The 19,477-nt window shown below is 43.6% G+C and overlaps 1 protein-coding gene and 1 long non-coding RNA gene across 16 annotated transcripts in view; one reads left to right on the forward strand and one right to left on the reverse strand.

The window, feature by feature from the left end:
• BRSK2 (BR serine/threonine kinase 2) overlaps positions 1–19,477 on the forward strand; it is a 450,698-nt gene that overhangs the window by 243,927 nt on the left and 187,294 nt on the right. The gene's annotated exons all lie outside the window — the stretch shown is intronic.
• On the reverse strand, positions 1,563–18,288 carry LOC122460850. The gene is made up of 3 exons (XR_006282415.1): positions 18,278–18,288; positions 9,875–9,881; positions 1,563–1,797 (listed from the first exon to the last, which is right to left on the reverse strand). It is a non-coding gene; the product is annotated as an uncharacterized LOC122460850 (long non-coding RNA).

The following is a 19,477-nucleotide window of genomic DNA, read 5'->3' on the forward strand; positions in this document are numbered from 1 at the left end:
CCTGTTTATGACTTTTCTAGGTTTTTTTTTCCGTTCTGGCATTCAGTTTGGAAAGACTGCTTTTGGTAAAATCTTCATAAATGACGAGGTGATAAGGGACATTTTGTGTGGGTTCAAGACAAGTGTGTCTTATCAACAGACCCAACCAAAACCTATAGCAGGAGTTCAAAAAAACTTCAGGGAGAAGCTAATCTCTTTCTCTCTCTCTGTTTCAGGGCATGTCTATACAATCCTGTAGTCTGAACTGTGGGGCAGTGTAGACATGTCCTTAGAGCTAAACAATGCCATTAGGGCCAAATTCAACCCCAGTGTAAGAAGGTCAATATTCAGTGAAGTCACATCCTCTTACACCAGGGCTGAATCAGGCCCAGTGGAGGGCAGGGGGAGTTCAGATGGACTCTCCATTAGCATAAATTTGCTGCAGTTGCAGTCAGCTGGAGTTTTACCATTTGTGGGGGGGCTGGGACTCTGAGGTGGCACCAAGCGTTCTCTCAGGGCTTGGCTGGCTGGTTCCTGCTCACCTGCTTTCGGTCTATCTGCTCTCCACATGTGGAGTGGGGAAGGAATTTTCTCCTAGATCACACTGGTAGTGACCTTATAGGTTTTTCACCTTCCTCTGCAGTGTTTGGGTTCAAGTCCACTTGCCAGAGTATATCTCATTTAATCATTTCCCTGCCATTGCGGGGGCCTTAAGCACTGGTGCATCTCAATCCCTCCTATTCTCTGCCTGTGGTACATAATGCTCTAGTCACCTGTGGGCTGCAGTGCTTTGGTCTCATTTTGGTTGTTGGTTTAGTGTGCAGGTGCCGGGTGGTGTCGGTGGCCCTGTGATACACAGGAGGTCAGACTAGATGATCTAGTGGTCCCTTCTAGCCATAAACTCGATGACTGTATGACTGCCTTGGAAGCAAAGTTAGGCCTCTTCTGAAAATCTCACCCAATAGGTACAGATTACCAGAGAAACAGAAAATCAGTTTATTTTGCCAATGTACTATGTTCAGATGAATCTAGGGCACTGGGACACAAGAGACCTGGAACATTTGTGTGTTCAAAATAATAAATGAGAGAAAATAATATTTCCTTATTTAAAAAAAAAAGCCTTAAGGAAAACGAGGGTTTTTTAAAAAAACAAAAAACCACCAAACCTGTCAGATTTCCTGATTTAGAAAAACTGCACTGGCCAGTTTGTATTGCTTACTGTTCTCATGATTGATAGATTAATTTTAAGTTTAGGAGGGTTGACTTACCTACAGTAAGCAGGTCTAGTGGTCAGGGCCTGCTGCTCCAGTCTCTCTTTTAGAAGAGTGTGTCCTAAGCCCCTTGAATGGAGTTCATCTGGGTCTGCTTCCTTGTCAATAACCCCCTAGTCCTGCCCATCCCAGGAATCTGAGATGGGTAGGGGGACCTGCACCCTCCTGCTCCACTTGGTGCCAGCCCAGGGCTCTGAAAGTGTGAAACTGTAGGATGGCCTATGTCCAGGCCACCTTCTGTTCACCTTAGAATCATAGAAGATTAGGGTTGGAAGAGACCTCAGGAGGTCATCTAGTCCACCCCCTGCTCAGAACTGGACCAACACCAACTAAATCATCCCAGCCAGGGCTTTGTCAAGCTGGGCCTTAAAAACCTCTAAGGAGGGAGATTCCATCACTTCCCTAGGTAACCCATTCCAGTGCTTTACCACCCTCCTCGTTAAATAGTGTTTCTGAATATCCAAGCTAGACCTCCCCCACTGCAACTTGAGACCATTGCTCCTTGTTCTGTCATTTACCACCACTGAGAACAGCCAAGCTCCATCCTCTTTGGGCCGCCCCTTCAGGTAGCTGAAGGCTGCTATCAAATCCCCCTTCACTCTTCTCTTCTGCAGACTAAACAAACCCAGTTCCCTCAGCCTCTCCTTGTAAGTCATGTGCCCCAGCGCCCTAATCATTTTTGTTGCCTCTCTCCAATTTGTCCACATCCTTTCTGTAGTGGGGGGGCCCAAAACTGGATGCAATACTCCAGGTGTGGCCTCACCAGTGCCGAATAGGGGGGAATAATCATTTCGCTCAATCTGCTGGCAATGCTCCTACTAATGCAGCCCAATATGTCGTTAGCCTTCTTGGCAACAAGGGCACACTGCTGACCCATATCCAGCTTCTCATCCACTGTAATCCCCAGGTCCTTTTCTGCAGAACTGCTGCTTAGCCAGTCGATCCCCATCTTGTAGTGGTGCATGGGATTCTTCCGTCCTAAGTGCAGGACTCTGCATATGTCCTCAGTGAACCTCATCAGATTTCTTTTGGCCTAATCATCCAATTTGTCTAGGTCACTCTGAACCCTATCCCTACCCTCCAGCGTATCTACCTCTCCCACCCTTCTTCTTGGTCACTTACTACCACACCCAATGCCTCAGTTTGGGGTATGGCTACTGTTTAGTTATAGTCCTTTGCTTCAAACCCCACAGTAGAGCCCTGTGCAGGACAATTTTTTTAATCCCACTCTTAGCCCGGCCCACAATACCCACTCCCATCTGCTTCCGCATTGTATCTTGCATTTTTATCCCACTCCTTCCTGCAAAAATCTTAGATCCTGACAGTCCTGCAAGAGAGACAGATTCCCTCATGCTACTAAAACATAAAAAGTTGGTTAATATATTATATATATAAACAGAATTCAGACACAAGTTTTACAATTAAAAGAATACAACAAATTTTGCTTAAACCATGTAAAATACTTTAACTCCTGTTATAATAGACGTCAAATCTTTCTATCCCTCGCTTAAATTTAAGTATTAAAACCTTTATTTTAAAAAAAAAAACTTCTTTTACATTGCTAAACTCTATTTATGACAAACTGCTGTCATGTGTATATCACACGGAATGTCAAAACAAATTGCACCACCATTTTGCTTAAAAGGTGCAGATTTCTTTTCATGATTATAAAAAGTAAGTTGCTTTAAAAAACCTGGATTTTTGTTTAAACCACTTAAACATCGTTTTTAGAACTTTGAAACATATCGTTCGAGTTATTTATATGTCAGGATTATTATTGCTTTTTGAAAAACATTTAACAGAAACATTGCTCACAGCACTAGCTTTTTGATAGTTGGAGCCTCTGTTGAAAATATATTTCTAAGTGAATGATAATAAGGTCAACTTAAACAGCAGGTGTAGCTAAACTTGCATTTTGTTTTCCCACAAATTACTGCAGTCTGGGATTTTTTTTGTCCACCTAATCCAGCCCACAACAAAGTACATTTTACCCACTCCCGCTATTATGGCAGTGGGTCCTGTGGGACCCACAGGATCCCTGTCTTGCTGCAGGTCTCTACCCCAGAGTCTCAGGGCTGATAGAAATGATCCTCTGGTGCCCGTCACAGGTTCTCCCTACCTCTTGGCTAATGCCTAAAAAAACGGTGGGGGGACTCACAACCAGACCTCCTCACTAAGCGCTCCTTTTCCTACTGTTGCAGGGCAGTGTTCCTCCAGAAGCTGACTTCTCTCCTCCCTCTTGCTTTCGCTGCTGGGCAGGAGCTCTTTGCACAGCTCTTTTCCCCAGGAGCATGCTTCCCAGTGCCTGAGGCACAGAGCTTTCCTGGCCCAATACTGCTCCAGCCTTTCCCCTGCTTCGGCCATGGCGTGGGGTTTGAAAACATTTTCACAATAAGGTTGTCATGTTGCTGAAGAAAGAGAACCACCCAGAAAACTTATATCCTTGGAAAAATCCTGATTAAATAGGAAAATTAAATAAAATCCTCCCCCCAAAACACACGCAAACTCTCTCACATTCACATTTACAAAGGCAGTCTCTTTCATGTTGTTGAGTGTGCACACACACTCTCACACAGTCTCAGATTTATATGAAAATCGCTTCCACATTGCTGAATGCATGCACACATACCTGCACACAAACACACTCCAGCTCGCTTTACCACTGGTGGTGTCTTGCAGGTTGCTGAGTGCACTTGTGTGCATGCACACAATCGCACACAAATCCTCTTTTTGGTTTATCTTCGGTTTAAAGAATTACAACTGGTTTTGTCGTCTTTTACCTCTGGAGACGAGCGGATTAGAAGCGTGTGCATTCCTGTGTGTGTGTTTGACAGTGCGTAGGTGGTGAACAAACTGTCAGAATGATTGGCACTCATCAAAGAGCTCAAGTTCACAAACACACATGCAGCCCCCCTCTGCGACCCTAGTTTGTATTCCAGTAACAACCCATTTAGCGCAGCACAACTTCATAAGTGATATTCTGTCTTCTAAGTTCAAAGAAACAAAAAAGTACCTTGCTGTATGGAAAACATGAGGAAATAAAAGGGTTATTTTCCCTGGCTTCCTCCTGCCACAGGGAGTTTGGGAGTAGGTATCTGTTACTGAATGTATAATGGAGAATGTTTTGTTTTAATCTGGAGCTGGTGAGTGGCACTGAAAGCACACTCACTTGTCATGTTTGAGCAGTTAAAGAAGTTGGATAATTGTGTTTTCCTGTGGAGAAGAATCGCTCTCCTCCTCCTCTTTCCACCACACCCACAACTCAGCACAGTTTGAGTTATTCTTTAGGAGGGGAATTAGACAAGAATCAAGAGCACATGCTGTACCTGTCAGAAGAACAAGCTTGTCAACAGTACATGGTGCCTTTCGCTCTCTAAATTTAGAGTGATCAATTGACGCATTTAGGCAAGTTATAGCAATAATTGGACCTATTTTTTCTCCTGCTTTTAGTTCCACAAATTGACATAACAGCAGTCTGGCTCAAACATCTATGGTACCAGCTGCAAACACACACACAATCTACCGCCTTCAGGCATTACTCAGGGTCCTACAATTATATGTGCTTTATGGCCCTGATCCACAACCTACTGAAGTCAACAGGAGCCTTTTTATTCATTTCAATGGGCTTTGGATCAGGCCCATAATGACTGGGTAGACAAATAGAACCTCTCCATGTGGTTGGGTCTCAGAATTCAAGGTTCAGACAGTCTGTATACCTTTAGCTAAGCCTGGCTTTCTATTTTATATCATCTATGTCTTCATACACTAACACCCTGACCTGGTGAGAGCGCTGTAAAAGCCACTTTTTTACCCATTCCTTTTGACTGCCTCCATCATATTCCCACCAAATGTCTGGCCCAGGGAGTAAGAAACCAAAGCTAGGCTTCAGACGGGTTTCTCTAATCTCCAATCAGACTATATTCTCGACAGGGCTTAAATTCTCATTGAGTATTTCCTGGAGCCCCCTGTTGAGGGCTCCAGGGCTCAGGGCTTCAGCCCCATGGAGGACATTGGTGCTCAGGGTTTCAGCCCCACAGGGGGCATTGGGGCTCGGGGCTACAGCCCACGGGGTGTGCCAGGGCTCAGGGCTTCTGCCCCACAAGTTTGAAAATATTTACCGGAGCTCCCCTCCAAACAGCTCCTGCTTAATTTAAGCCCTGATTCTCCAGCTGGAACTACAGTGGGAAATTTTAGGGAGGCCAAATTCTTATGTAAAGCACCATGAGGTTGGTAATAACCACAAGGGGTCAGGACCTCAGTTTTGCATCTCATCAGAAAGACAGACTAGTTTGTCACGTCCTTGCCTTGTTCCCAATTTTTCTACCCAGCGTTAGTGAAAACAAAGTCCAGGATGGATTTCACATGCAGGTAGTAAGCTGAGCACCGTTGTCATAAATATAAAGGGAAGGGTAAACCTTTAAAATCCCTCCTGGCCAGAGGAAAAACCCTTTCACCTGTAAAGGGTTAAGAAGCTAGGATAACGTCGCTGGCACGTGACCACAATGACCAATGAGGAGACAAGATACTTTCAAAGCTGGAGGGGGGGAGAAACAAAGGGTCGGGGTCTGTCTGGGTGATGCTTTTGCTGGGGACAGAACAGGACTGGAGTCTTAGAACTTAGTAAGTAATCTAGCTAGATATGCGTTAGATTATGATTTCTTTAAATCTGAGAAAATAAGCTGTGCTGAATAGAATGGATATTCCTGTTCTTGTGTCTTTTTATAATTTAAGGTTTTGCATAGAGGGATTCTCTATGTTTTGAATCTAATTACCCTGTAAGGTATTTACCATCCTGATTTTACAGAGGTGATTCTTTTTACCTTTTCTTCTATTAAAATTCTTCTTTTAAGAAACTGAATGTTTTTTCATTGTTCTTAAGATCCAAGGGTTTGGGTCTCTGGTCACCTATGCACATTGGTGAGGTTTTTTTACCAAACCTGGAAGGGGGTGCAAGGTTTTACCCCAGGTAGGGAGGTGCAAGGTTTTGGTGAGGATTTTTTGGGGGAAAGCCGTTTCCAAACGGCTCTTTCCTAATAAAAAACCTGGTTAGACTTTTGGTGGTGGCAGCGAAAGTCCAAGGGCAAAAGGTAAAATAGTTTGTACTTTGGGGAAGTTTTAACCTAAGCTGGTAAAAGTAAGCTTAGGAGGTTTTCATGCAGGTCCCCACATCTGTACCCTAGAGTTCAGAGTGGGGAAGGAACCTTGACAACTGTGCTGACCAAAGAATCTAAATGTCAGCCATGGTTGCACCACAACTCCTGTTTAGCATTCCCCTCTGTGCTGGGGCAGAGCGAGTATCCGTTTTGGCTTGATGTAATTTGTGTATCACAGGCAACTCTTCTCTGCTTTCATGTCAGCCATGCCACGAATCATAATGCTGGTATCTGTTCACAGCAAGTTTGTAAGAAGTTACAGGAGACTGGTGATGGCTCAGCATTGCAACAGAGAACACATGCTTCAGGAAGAGATTTCAAAAGGAAGCAAGGGCAATTCAGCCTCAGCTCAATAGGTTAATGCACATTTTTCCCCCTCCACTTCAAAACCTTTTGCTGGTTTGTAACTGAAATTATTTTGGTGGTCTCAGTTCATGGTAGTCCATATTGCACAGCCCAGAAACCTTACCAGCAGCCTTTGTTTGGGAGAGAACCGGGATGGGAATAGCAAGTGTTGCCTCTCAGATTAATGGTGCATTGGTCTTTAAATAGGATGGACTGAGCACAGACGCAGGCCCTGAGTTCTGAGTCCCAACACAAGCATCACAATATTGGTCCAGGCCCCATTAAGAACTATAATACATCCCTGCTTATCTGAGACAAGCCATTGAAGCAAAGACTTTACTTTAGTCTTGTCTACGCTGGAGATTACACAGTTTATTTGGTTCGGGTATAAGCCATACCACTAAAAGAACTCTTCTGCCAGCATGGGCTGAGTCTTCACACTGCTAACTGGGAAAGTTATGCCAGCAAAGCTTTTAAGCATAGACCAGACCTCAGTCTGTCTTTCCAGCACCTGGCCACAAAGAGCTGGCAAGAATTTGAGAAAAAGCTGGAAGGGCTCAATCCCGATCCAGTTAACAGTTAGGCCCAGAACCATCAGATGGAGCTGGAGGCAGCATACTTATCGCTTGCTTTGCCACGATTAGAGCATGCTCATCTGTCTCTCTAATGGCAGATTTTTAGGCATTTGGGTACTTCCTCTTTGCTTTTGGGAACCACCAGATGCTAGGTCTGATCATGTCTCCCTGCATCCTGGCATATTGGAGAAGCTAAATCCACTGTGGATACAATATTGATATATTGGTCTGTGCATGAAGCGTGCTCATGTGGCAGTGATCTCTGTCCATAGCCATTCTTCATGCAGATACTAGTGTCCTCAGCTACACTGTACACACTGCATTGCAGTGGGGACTAGAACTCGTAACCTTCAGTTGCAAAAACACTGGCCGCACCCTCTTCCACTAAAGGAAAATATTTTTTACTTATCAGGACTAATAGGCTCACTTATTCTCTTTTTAGGCCAGCTACTAGATAGTGACATAACTATAGTCATATGTGGGCTGATATATAGTATGGCAGTGGTATACATAATTGACCTGTCTGTATATTAGGACACCTTGCATTCCTGATCTGTTTAATACTTGATGGTAACCTGTGCCTCTGCATTGACTATGCAGTGGCTCCATGCTGAGGGATAACAGTAGCATCAGTTTTCAGAGTAGCAGCCATGTTAGTCTGTATTCGCAAAAAGAAAAGGAGTACTTGTGGCACCTTAGAGACTAACAAATTTATTAGAGCATAAGCTTTCGTGAGCTACAGCTCACTTCATCGGATGCATACATCAATGAAACAGTCATGTTGGGTGGTATTCACCCTAAGTTCACACAGACCACTGGGAAGATGGAAAGGAGTTTAATCTTAAAGTTTGCCACTTGTGCCAGTATCTCACTGCGTGATGTTTGTTCCATAGCCTCTCCAAGGGGTTCCCATGTGTTACCACAGATAGAGATGGAGATTTTCAAAAGCGACTCAAGATCTGTGGATGCACAACTTGAGACACTTTAAAGGGGGCTGCTTTTTCAGAGGGGAAGGTGCTCCAAGTTTGCTGAAAAATTAGCCCCTTTTAAAGTGTTTTAAGTTGGGCACCCAAAATCACTGGTCACTTTTGAAAATTTAGGCCAAATATGCCAGTCTACACCAAGGTCATGCAGTGGTTTCATACTGAAATGCCTGTGGATGTTTTCACCTTTCTGGAAAGTCCGGGCACCTCTAAAATGGGAAAGTCTTATAAGAAAGACATGGGATAGGTCTCCTCCTTCTATTTCTAACAGGTACCACTTGCAGGTGCTTCTTTTAAAACACCTGGCGCGCTAAAGATACGCTTCCCACATAACTCCAATTTTGTGCATTCAGCTAAAAACCCAGCATGTCAATCCTGAATTTTTCCTGACTTCAGCTTTCCCACTGCTTCAACAGGCAGAAACATGCCCAGAACTGTCATTTGCTGGTTCCCAGCAGAAAAGAGGACAGGCCCAAATGCCAAAAAAAGACAACAGTAGGGTTCAGCAGTGGCAAAATTAATCAACAGGACAACAGTGCCGAGTTTCATCTGATGCCTGTGAGCCAGGAAAGCTTCTGGCTGCTAGCTATATCTGGGGTGGTTGCGTTTTAACTTTTCGCCCCAGTTCTTGATGGCTATCTGTTGTGTGTTGCTGGACAGATTGCAGTTCTGTGTAACTAAGTAACCAGGGCTAGCAAGTCAAGAAGGGAGGGATATCACTTGGATGTGTAACTGTTTACTGCTTCCCTAGAAGAATTCGCTCTCGGGTCAGATCCTACAGTTTCAAAAGTACCTCCATGGAATCCAGGAGGAGATTGTCTATATAAGAGACTGCTGTACAGTGCTGATCAGTGGGTGGAAATGCAGAGTGTGGGGGGGGGGGGGCGCGGGGAGGGGTGTTTAGCATAAACTACTTACTATCGAGGAAGTCTGCGCCTATCACCCATCTCTCAAATATTTTGTGCTAAAGCTACTTTTAAAGTTTCTTTTTCTTCTCAGATTTCATTCCTAATGCCCCTGAAATAAATCTCTGCATTCTAATGTTCTTATCTCTTTTCTTTGATGAATTTTCTCTCTACCCTCCTACTCAGCTGTCCCTGAATTGCCTTCCTAAATCCCTTCTGTCCTTCGTTAACCTCCTGTTGGCTCTCACTGCCCAGGGCACCACTTTCAGAGCAGTTTTATAAACCTAAAAAAGAAAAAAAAATATCCAATTTTTTTAATTTTCAGGGTGTTTCACCTAACCCCCAACCCCCTTTTTTTTTTTTGGTCTTTTTACTCCCTCCCATTTTTCACTGAAAAAAAGAGAGTGGGATTTGATAAAGTGGGGAAACTCCATTTTTCAGACCTTTTTAATGTGCAATTAAAACTTACTTTTCCTTACTTCCTAATTGTCTTCCAACTTTTGCCAGTTAGAAAACATTACAAAAGGAGGGAAAGTGGGGCAAACCCCACAAAAAACAAACACATACCCAGGATTTTTTACCTATATATAGTATGACAAAGTTCCTCCTCTACCTTGGTGGGTCTTGCGCTTATTGGCAGATTTGCTCACCTTGGAGCTTCACGGCAGCCCTCAGCTTGGCCGTTTTCATGAACCCACAGACCAGGTCGACTCCTCCTGTGTCTGACCAGGAGTTGGGAGGATTTGGGGGGAACCCGGGCCTGCCCTCTACTCTGGGTTCCAGCCCAGGGCCCTGTGGAATGCAGCTATCTAGAGTGCCTCCTGGAACAGCTGTGCAACAGCTACAACTCCCCCCATGGCCTCCTCCCAACACCTTCTTTATCCTCACCATAGGACCTTCCTCCTGGTGTATGATAATGCTTGTACTCCTCAGTTCTCTAGCAGTCCGCGTTCTCACTCCTAGCACCTCTTGCTCCCAGCTCCTTACATATGCACCACAAACTGAAGTGAGCTCCTTTTTAAACCCAGGTGCCCTGATTAGCCTTCCTTAATTGATTCTAGCAGCTTCTTGATTGGCTGCAGGTTTTCTAATCAGCCTGTCTGTCTTAATTGTCTCCAGAAGGTTCCTGATTATTCTGGAACCTTCCCTGTTACCTTACCCAGGGAAAAGGGACCTACTTAACCTGGGGCTAATATATCTGCCTTCTATTACTCTCCTGTAGCCATCTGGCCTGACCCTGTCACAATAAGTAAAAATTTATTTTTTTGAAAAATTTCAGTTTCTTTGAAACCCTATTTTCCAGTTAAGGTACTCTTTGTCACAAAATTTTCAATTTTGAGACACACTAGTTTTGAACAGACTTTCACTGCAGCTACCCATGTGTTCCTATTCTGTGGCTAAATAGGGAACTTTAGTTTCCAGAGCAGTCAGTCCTTTCATAAACAGCAGAATTCCTCCCACCTATTCAGCAAAGAATCCAGTGTGGACAAGGTGCTGTTTGAATCTGGAATAGACTGCTACTTAGTATGATTATATAATGGTCCAGGGCACTTAGCAACAATAAGTTAGTGGGATGTTATATTAACAAGTGTAGAATATGATCATATCAAAATGTGTGTGTGTAATGTGGTGATTGTTCATAGAAAAGAGAGTACCTCTTGTATATAGGTTCAACTGTATGAGTAGGTAGCTCATTTTCAGAGTGAGCTGACTTGTAAAGCAAGTGGGTCAGATCTTTATGTGCAACTGGTGTAAATTGGTGAAGCTCCATTGATTTCAGTTGAGCTCTGCCAGGTTATACTAGCTGAGGATCTGAACTTGAGTGTGGGTGAATCATGACTTTACAAATAGTGTGGTATTTCCTAATTTCTCTCTTCCTGCCTAAATCATGGGTGATTAGTGTGCTATTTATTATGCAGGATTTCTTTAGTCAGTATTCTGATGTAGGTTAGTATAGGATTATTTAGGCAAAGGGAAAAATCCAACAGTACATGCTTCCAGTATCTGTTCTAAATACTCAATATACAGTGAGACTTTGTCAAGTTAACACTAAGGGACCACCAAAAATCAGTTGCTTAATGGTCTTCTCATAAAGATGGAACAGAATTGCAGTCAATATGGACCTGATCCAAAACCAAGTAAGTCAGTAGAAAGACTCCCCTATATATTTCCTATGTTTGGGGATACTTTAAGGTAGTCTCTTAAGAAAGTAGCTTGCCTAATAGGATGATTTTTCAATATATTTTTCACGACAGTAGAATATTTTGTAATAATAAGAATACTTAGTATTCAGAAAAACAACAAAGAGTCAAGTGGCACCTTAAAGACTAACAGATTTATTTGGGCATAAGGTTTCGTGGGTAAAAACCCACTTCTTCAGATGCAGTATTCATATTGCACATTACATGATCAAAGCACGATACAGAGATTAACTAATCCTTATAACTCCCCTATGAAGTAGGGGTGTAAATGTTGTTATCCCCATTTTACAGATGGAGAAATTGAGTCATAAAGATGAAGTGACTTCCCCCAGACCACACAGCAAGTTTAGTGGAAAAGCCAGGACTGTAACTCAGGACCGCTTGAGTGCCTATAATGTGCTCGTTCCACTAGATGACACTGCCTAATTCTCTGAAATGCTGCACAGCCAGTACTTTCTGGCCTGGAATATACAGCTTTTTTACTTCTAATTTCCCACATTTGCTACTCCCAGTGCAGCTCCTCTGATGGCATAGCTTTTAACCTCACTAGATGGCACTCCAGTGCAGTTTTGCCTTTGTTTAGGGAAAATGTAACTTGTAATTTTTATGTGTGCTTTTTACCATATAAATATACAGGCTAAATGTTTGTGTTTTCATTATCTCTCTGTCTAAGAGCTTATGTAATTTAGAAAGAATTAGAGAGTATTTTCTGTGCTGTTCGAGAACCCTCACATGACAAATTCTGCTCTCATTTATATCCGGATGAATTCAGAGTAACTTAGTTGATTTCAGTATAACTGAAAGAATTTTACCAGGCATGAACTGAATAGAGGACTTGAAAGTAAATAATTTAACAGCCAATCAGAATAACACACCGGGCAAATGCAGAGATGTAGTAAAAAGTTACCTTTTTTTTTTACGAGCAGATAAGATATTGCAGGTTCTAGCAATATTTCATATGATGAGTATTGATAAGTAGCTCTTATCTGCCTGAAAAAGGTTAAAAATCCTTTTTAACTGGGCCCATTGTAGAGGAATCAAGGATTTGGGTTTGAGCAGAATGGGAGGATTCAGGAAGTAGAGGAAGATAGGTCCTTATTGCGCACATGATTTAATCTATCCCTATTCAAAGCTTAGTATGTGCTTAAATGTTTTGCTAAGCATGTACTTATGTCTTATGGGTCTTAAGCACAGGTTTAAGTGCTGTGTTGAAAAGGGATGAGTTTGAACACATGCTTTAAGTGAAGTACGTTTTACTGAATTGGGGTCTTGGTGAGATTCAGGAACTTAAGGACCTGGGTAACTGGAAGTTTCAAGGTTGTTGCTGCGTGCACAAATCTGAATTTGACCTAGATGTTTTAGAATCATAGAAATGTAGGGCTGGAAGGGACCTTGAGAAGTCATCAAGTCCAGCCCCCTGTACTGAGGAAGGACCAAGTAAACCTAGATCAGGGGTTCTCAACCTTTTTCTCTCTGAGGCCCCCCCTCGACATGCTATTAAAACTCCAGGGCCCAGCAGGGGGGTGGGCAGTCTTGGGGCAGGGGCCTTGGGCATAGGTGAAGTTTGACTTCTCTTTTTGGAGGGCAGGGGCCAGTGGGGCTCGAGCCACCTCCACATGGTGGGGTCCAGGGAGGAAGTGCTACCTCTACCCCCTGAGTCACCTCAGCAAGCCACCCACCAGTCTGGGTTGTGGAGGAGCCTTGGGGAGGTGCAACCAAAAATTATAAACCAAAAGTGGGGGGCTTAGCTCAAAAAGTTTGAAAACAGCTTAGGGTGCAGGGAGGGGGTAGCTAGAGGCTGTGTACAGACAGGAGGTAGCCCAGGGTGCAGGGAGGGGGTAGCTGAGGCTGTGTGCACATAGGGGATAGCTCCAGGTGCAGGGAGAGGGATACTAGGGGCTGTGTGCAGGCAGAGGGGTAGCTCAGGGTGTAGGGAGAGGAATATTAGGGGCTAATACTGTACAGTATTGTGTGCTGGGAGAACTCCCCTGCGATCCCTGTTCCCAGAGGGGTCTGCCAGCCATGGAGCCGGATCTCCCCAGCCAGGCGGCTCTTACGGGAGCTCTGCGAGAGCAATGGGAGCTGAGGAGCAGCTTCAACCCAGGGTACCAGCAGGAGTAGAGGGAACGCGACCGCTGCATGCTCCATGGCACCAGCCAGAGCAGCAGCTGCCCCCCACTGCCTAGCTCCAGCTTCTCACCTCCGACCTGGCGGGGGGCGGGGAGAGGAGACAGGGGGAGGAAGGTGTGGAGCTGCCCCCAGGACTGCCCTGCTCTTGCGCTGCAGGTGGTGGGGGGGCAATGCCCTCCACGTCCGCAGCTCTGCCCATGGGCTCAGGGCTTCTGCCTCATAAGGAGCACCAGGGCTCTGGGATTCAGCCCCGTGCCTCCTGGCTTCAGCCCCACAGGGGATGCCGGGATTCGGGGCTTCAGCCCCGCGTCTCCCAGTTTCAGCCCCGCGTGGGGCGCCAGCAATCGTGGCTTCAGCCGCAGGATCGCGGACCCCCGGTTGAGAACCACTGACCTAGACCATCCCTAACATGGACCGTCCCATGTCCAACCTGTTCTTAAAAACCTCAGACGACAGGGATTCCACAACTTCCATTAGAAGCCTATTTCAGAGCATAACTACCCTGATAGTTTGAAAGTTTTTCCTAATATCTAACCTGAATTACCCTTAAGGTAATACCCTTAAGATTAAGCCCATTACTTCTTGTCCTACCTTCAGTGGACATGTAGAACAATTGATCACTGACCTCTTTAGAACAGTCCTTAACATATAGAGAGGTCACTCCTCTGTCTTCCTTTCTCAGGACTAAACATGCCCAGGTTTTTCAACCTTTCCTCATAGGTCAGGTTTTCTATTTTCTTTTATAGTTTTTATTGCTCTCTTCTAGACTCTCTCCTGTTTGTCCAATCTTTCCTAAAGTGTGGCATCCAGAATTGGACCTGGTTCTCCAGCTAATGCCTCACCTGTGCCAAGTAGAGTGGGACAATTACCTGGATATTATAGCCAGAAAATTAGGAATAACTATGTGTTGGTTGGCGAAGATGTGACCAGTCAGGTTACTTTGCCAGTCATCACACAGATTACTTTAATTCATTTTAATACAGCAATCCCATGGGTTTAAAATTCTATAAACGATATTAGGACAAAGTCAGACTTAGCATAAGCAGATGCAGCTCCCAATGATTTAATGGAATTTCATCCACTTGCACCAGGCCTGAATTTGGTGCAAGAGTGTCCACCCCCGTGATGTCTCTTGTGTGAAATAAATCCTGCAGATGATCTGATCCTGTAGCTATAAAAGATGATCTTTACTCACCTCTGGCACTTTTGCTCCACCCGTTACATATATTTTTTCAGACCATAATATCCCTCTTCTCAATGAGATTATTTAATTTTTGTTGCTTTTATTTTTAAGTGAGTTCCAGGTGGAATATCTGTGCATATACAGAGACTGTTAACCTTAGAAGCTGAAACTTTATTATGGTAATGTCAAGTGGCTGGTTTAAACTGCTCAAAGCCAATTTGATTCATTATGGTAAATGCAGCTATGGTTCTGGACACCTTCTTCTCAGTCCATGCCACAGTGATGCAAGAAGAATGCAAAGAGTTCTGTGGCATCTCGACATTCCACCCAAAGCACCACAGGGCATAGATTGCAATAGGAAATGCTTGATTGTTTATAAAGTTAGCCTCTCTTTCTCCACAAAGTCCAATACTCCACATGAGTCTTCTGATATGTTTGTACTAACAAAAAGGGGAGAAAAAACAGTGAAATCTCATCTAATCAAATCTGCTAGGAACTCATAAGTTCAGTGTAAAAATAAATAAGTTATAAGTGCTCTTGGAAAAGCAGTTTAGAAGGGGAATGTGGTCAGAGCCATGGTTGCTAAAATACACTGCAATGTGAGATATGCCCAGTGCGCCACACTTGATGCTATACAAATAACATCATTTATTTATTTAAATAACATTTAAAAAGTGGTTTAAATCCTGAGGTTCCTACTCATCTGAAAATTACTCTAAAAATTGCCTTCTGCCTCACTAAAATGAGAAGGAAGGCAGTTGCCTGGGCTGAAAACACACTTCAGGGATCATAGTATTCTGAATAAAATGGGATGTTATCCTTCTGTGTGTCCACAGTGGGAAAGCCCAAAAAGCAGGCTTTTCCCTCTTCAAACAGGATTGGAGTCAATCTCTAAGTTCTGTCTGCTTGCTCCAAAGACCTTTGACATTTGGTAGTAATTTTGGAATGCATACTGACATTTACCAATGAAAAAGAAATGCATGTATGTTTATAAGGCCTGATTCACCACTGTGTTATTCCACTTTTACATAGATATAACACCCTTGATATCAGTGGAGTTACATGGCATTACACTGGAGTGACAGTGGTGAATTCTCAGCAATTCCAGGGATTAAGTTCTGCAACACAGGATCATAAAATAAATATTCATCCTCAGATGGTAAATAAAAACCTAAAGTATTTCCCCTCACCTGCACTTCATTTCCAAGTTTTCAATCTGATTCCATCTTGCCCCCAATTTACCAGCTCTTGACACCTGCCTGGCTTTGCAGACTCATCCATTTAATTATAGGCTAAACTAAATTTTCTTCGTCATAAAGCAATGTAGCCTCTGATCCTCCCCCACTCTATGTGAATCTCAGTATTCTCATCCTTTTGCATCTCCCCACCCCTCTGCTTAAACTTCCTATCATTCTGGAAGTGTAATGTATTACTTGTGTTCCTTTATTGTTCTTTGACTTGATGAACCAGTGTGAGTGGAAGACAGGAACCAGTTTGTCACCTATGTTTGGGCTTCCAAGCCAGTGTTAGAAAGTGCTTGCCAATTGCATAGTGTTAAACTAGATGCCCGGTGTAAGTATGATATGGAATTCAGTTTTGAAAAAGGATGAGAAATGATTCCTGCCTTGTTGAATTTCCAGGACACTGCACTGGGCCAAATGGGTGTCGGGAGGATCGGAGCAATTTCATTATCACATCTGCTGACCTCAGAGAGGCATAGTGTGACTGATGAAGTGGGCTCCAGGTAGGCTCTCTGCACACATGGGCTGTTACTTTTATTCCCATCTCAGCGAGGACCACAGATCAAACATTTCTCTTAAGTGCTGTGTTCTTATTTGTAACTCCATTTGCCATCAGTGTTTCTTTCAGTTGTATTATTATTCTTGTGTTCTCCCACATCTTTGTGTCCTAACTTCACACTGGTTCCCCTGTCTTTCATCTTCCCCTCTACCACAGTGCCCCACTCCTGCGTAGCAAATGCCCTGGATGTTATTGGCCAGCTGGTCAGCTGGTGTAAATCCGTTCCTTGAAGCCAGTGAATCTACTCTGATTTATGCTAACTCATGAGCTGGACCTATATCTTGTCTTAAGACTCCTACACAAACAGGTACCAAACATAATTTTAGCTACAGTCTCCTGCTAAATTCTGGAAGTAGGGGTAGTATTATCCCAGATGAGATGACTGGGATTTAGGTAATCAGAAGACTGAGATGTAATAGCAAGGTACATAAATAAGAGCTTTATTGTCCGTGGGCTAGGTTCTCCCCTGCACTGAATGAAATTGGGACAGAGGGGATAATCTGACTCATGGACAGTAATGCTGTGAAAAGTGAATGGCATAAAAATGAATGGCATTGTGAGCTTCCCTGTTTATCGTGTCTCAGTGGCTGCCAGACCAAACAAACTCAAGTTTAGAAGGAAAATAGTGGCTTTTCTAATTGCCAGTCTCACAAACTCATCCAGCTGGGGTTCTGAAAGCCAAGTTTGGTTCTTCTTGGCTTATGCATTACCACCAGTGATCTTGACCCAACAGAGATATGCTGTAGGTGTACTTAAGGTGCAACACAGGTGTGCACCTGTGTATACCTCAAGGCAAAGATTCTGCAATTGACCATTAGTTAGTTTTATTGATGGTACATGAGCCAGAACAGAAACCAGCTCCTTCTGTCATGGTTGTGCTAGTTCTTCAGGACTAAGTATTAAAACTCATTTTTGCCCTCGGTTAAGTAGAGAACTAACTCTGAATACACAACAAGCAAGAGGACTTGGTTAAGAAGATACCATTTTTATGTAGTCACTTTTCTAACCATACTACTAACCAACCTCTACTTTAAGCACGCCTGATGCAGGAAGGTACTAATGCCCCCCAAAATAACAGGAGACAGATCTTTTTGGAAGTTCTAGGAGTACTGGAGTAATTTTAATTTGGAGACAGGCATCATCAACAGAAAATACTGCATGATAATCAGACCTTTCAGTCCTGCAATGCAGCAGTATGGAATTGGGGGGGGCAGGAAACGGAGAGGGGGAAACAACAGTTTTTCTCTCTGCACCCTATGGGGAACTCAAAGCAGAAGAACTGTGTATTTGGGTCAATTGAGTCCTCAAGGAAAATTTTCATGCAGTCTTTTCAACCCATTTTCATATATTATTGTAAAAGATGCCAAACTATAAAGGAAGCTGTGCAAATATTAATCAGAAGTAATAATATAATTGTAAACCGGCTGGTTCTGCTGCTGCTGCTGCTGACATCTGTTATTTCAAAGTAACTTCAGCTAAGTCACGGGTATGGACATGAATGTGTTCATTAAGGGCCTGATCCACTACCCACTGAAGTCAATGAGAGTCATTCCCTTGACTTCTGTGGGCATTGTAGTCATCTCCTCCCTGAAGAGTGCCTCTTTCCATGGTATTATGTATGGCTAGAAAGGCACAAACTTTTCATTGATGACACTAGGAAGAACACAATACAGAGAGGAATATGACACTGAAAAACCTTTAAATCAAGGAGGAGGACCGGATAATGTGCTACACAGGTTTTTATCATGTAACAGTTCCACTGGAAGGCCAGGCAATTGAAAGGGATCTCCCACCACTCTCTTCTGTGGAGAGTTTTGGCCTTGGATTGGACCCCCATTTCCTTTCTGGGCCCCAAGTTTCCTCTGCTTCTTTGCATAAGTCCACTTCTTCCAGTTCGCTCCAGCAGTCTTTCTTCAGTCCCATTGCTTCCCTCTTTTCCCAAAAGGGTTTCCACAGCCTTTCCACTTGTCTTTATCTAGCTTTCCAGCCAAACTAAGCCACCCCTGTTCAGGATACTATGTCAAAGTCCCACTGTTGATTTTGTCTGGATTGGTCCATTCATTCCCTGCTCTGTCTCCTTGTGGTCTTGTACCAAAACCAAAAGAAACAAAGACCAAAATAAACAACCTCTTTCCCCAGCCTACTCCCCTGGAGTCTCCAGGTTTCCACAGTGGGTCTGAATCAAGGTCCCAAAATAAACAAGCTTTCCTTTGTTGGGGATTCTTCTTAGTCATCCATCATTTTCTTTGCCTGGCTCCCAGATTCATCACTGGAAAGACCAAAGAACTCCTACTCTCTGCAGGCATCTCTGCAGGATAAGTAAGGGAGCTGTTTATAGAAATTGGTCCCCTTCCTGGCATGACTTGTGGAGACTTACAATTTCCATCTTCCTTGGGAACACCTATTCCTCGCATTTGCCAGGGCTGGGCAAAATGTATAATGCTGGACCCGAGGCCTATCTTAATGGGCTAAACACGCTGTTACACAGTGGCATTAATTTAGGATTGCCAATTAGTAAGAGTAGCAACGCTAAATTATGCCACTGAAACTTCTATATCTAACACATTTTCTGTAGCAAAATTCTGATTCCAAGATCATGCACTGTGAGTAAGAGGTGGAGGTGTGAATAAAATCATGGATTCTGACTACAGATCCTCTGTTCAACTTCACTGCACAGGGGTTGTGCAAACAACAGAGCTAAGAACACAATTGTTTAAAAAAATTAACAAGAAGGGGGCAAAAAACCCCTATCAAAACATTTATTTTGCCATGTGACATCCTTGTAGAACAACGTGGGAGCTGATTGACGACAAGGTTTATACTGTTTGGGCACCCCTGAGACAGCACACAAGCCCATCACTATTATACAGGTTAGGCTACTTGTCTTTTCCCTCTTCAGAAGATGGATGAAATGACAGATGGAAAGAGGCTCTCTTATGTCCAAATCCTGGT

This window comes from Dermochelys coriacea, chromosome 6, assembly GCF_009764565.3.
Source record: "Dermochelys coriacea isolate rDerCor1 chromosome 6, rDerCor1.pri.v4, whole genome shotgun sequence".
NCBI lineage: Eukaryota > Metazoa > Chordata > Testudines > Dermochelyidae > Dermochelys > Dermochelys coriacea.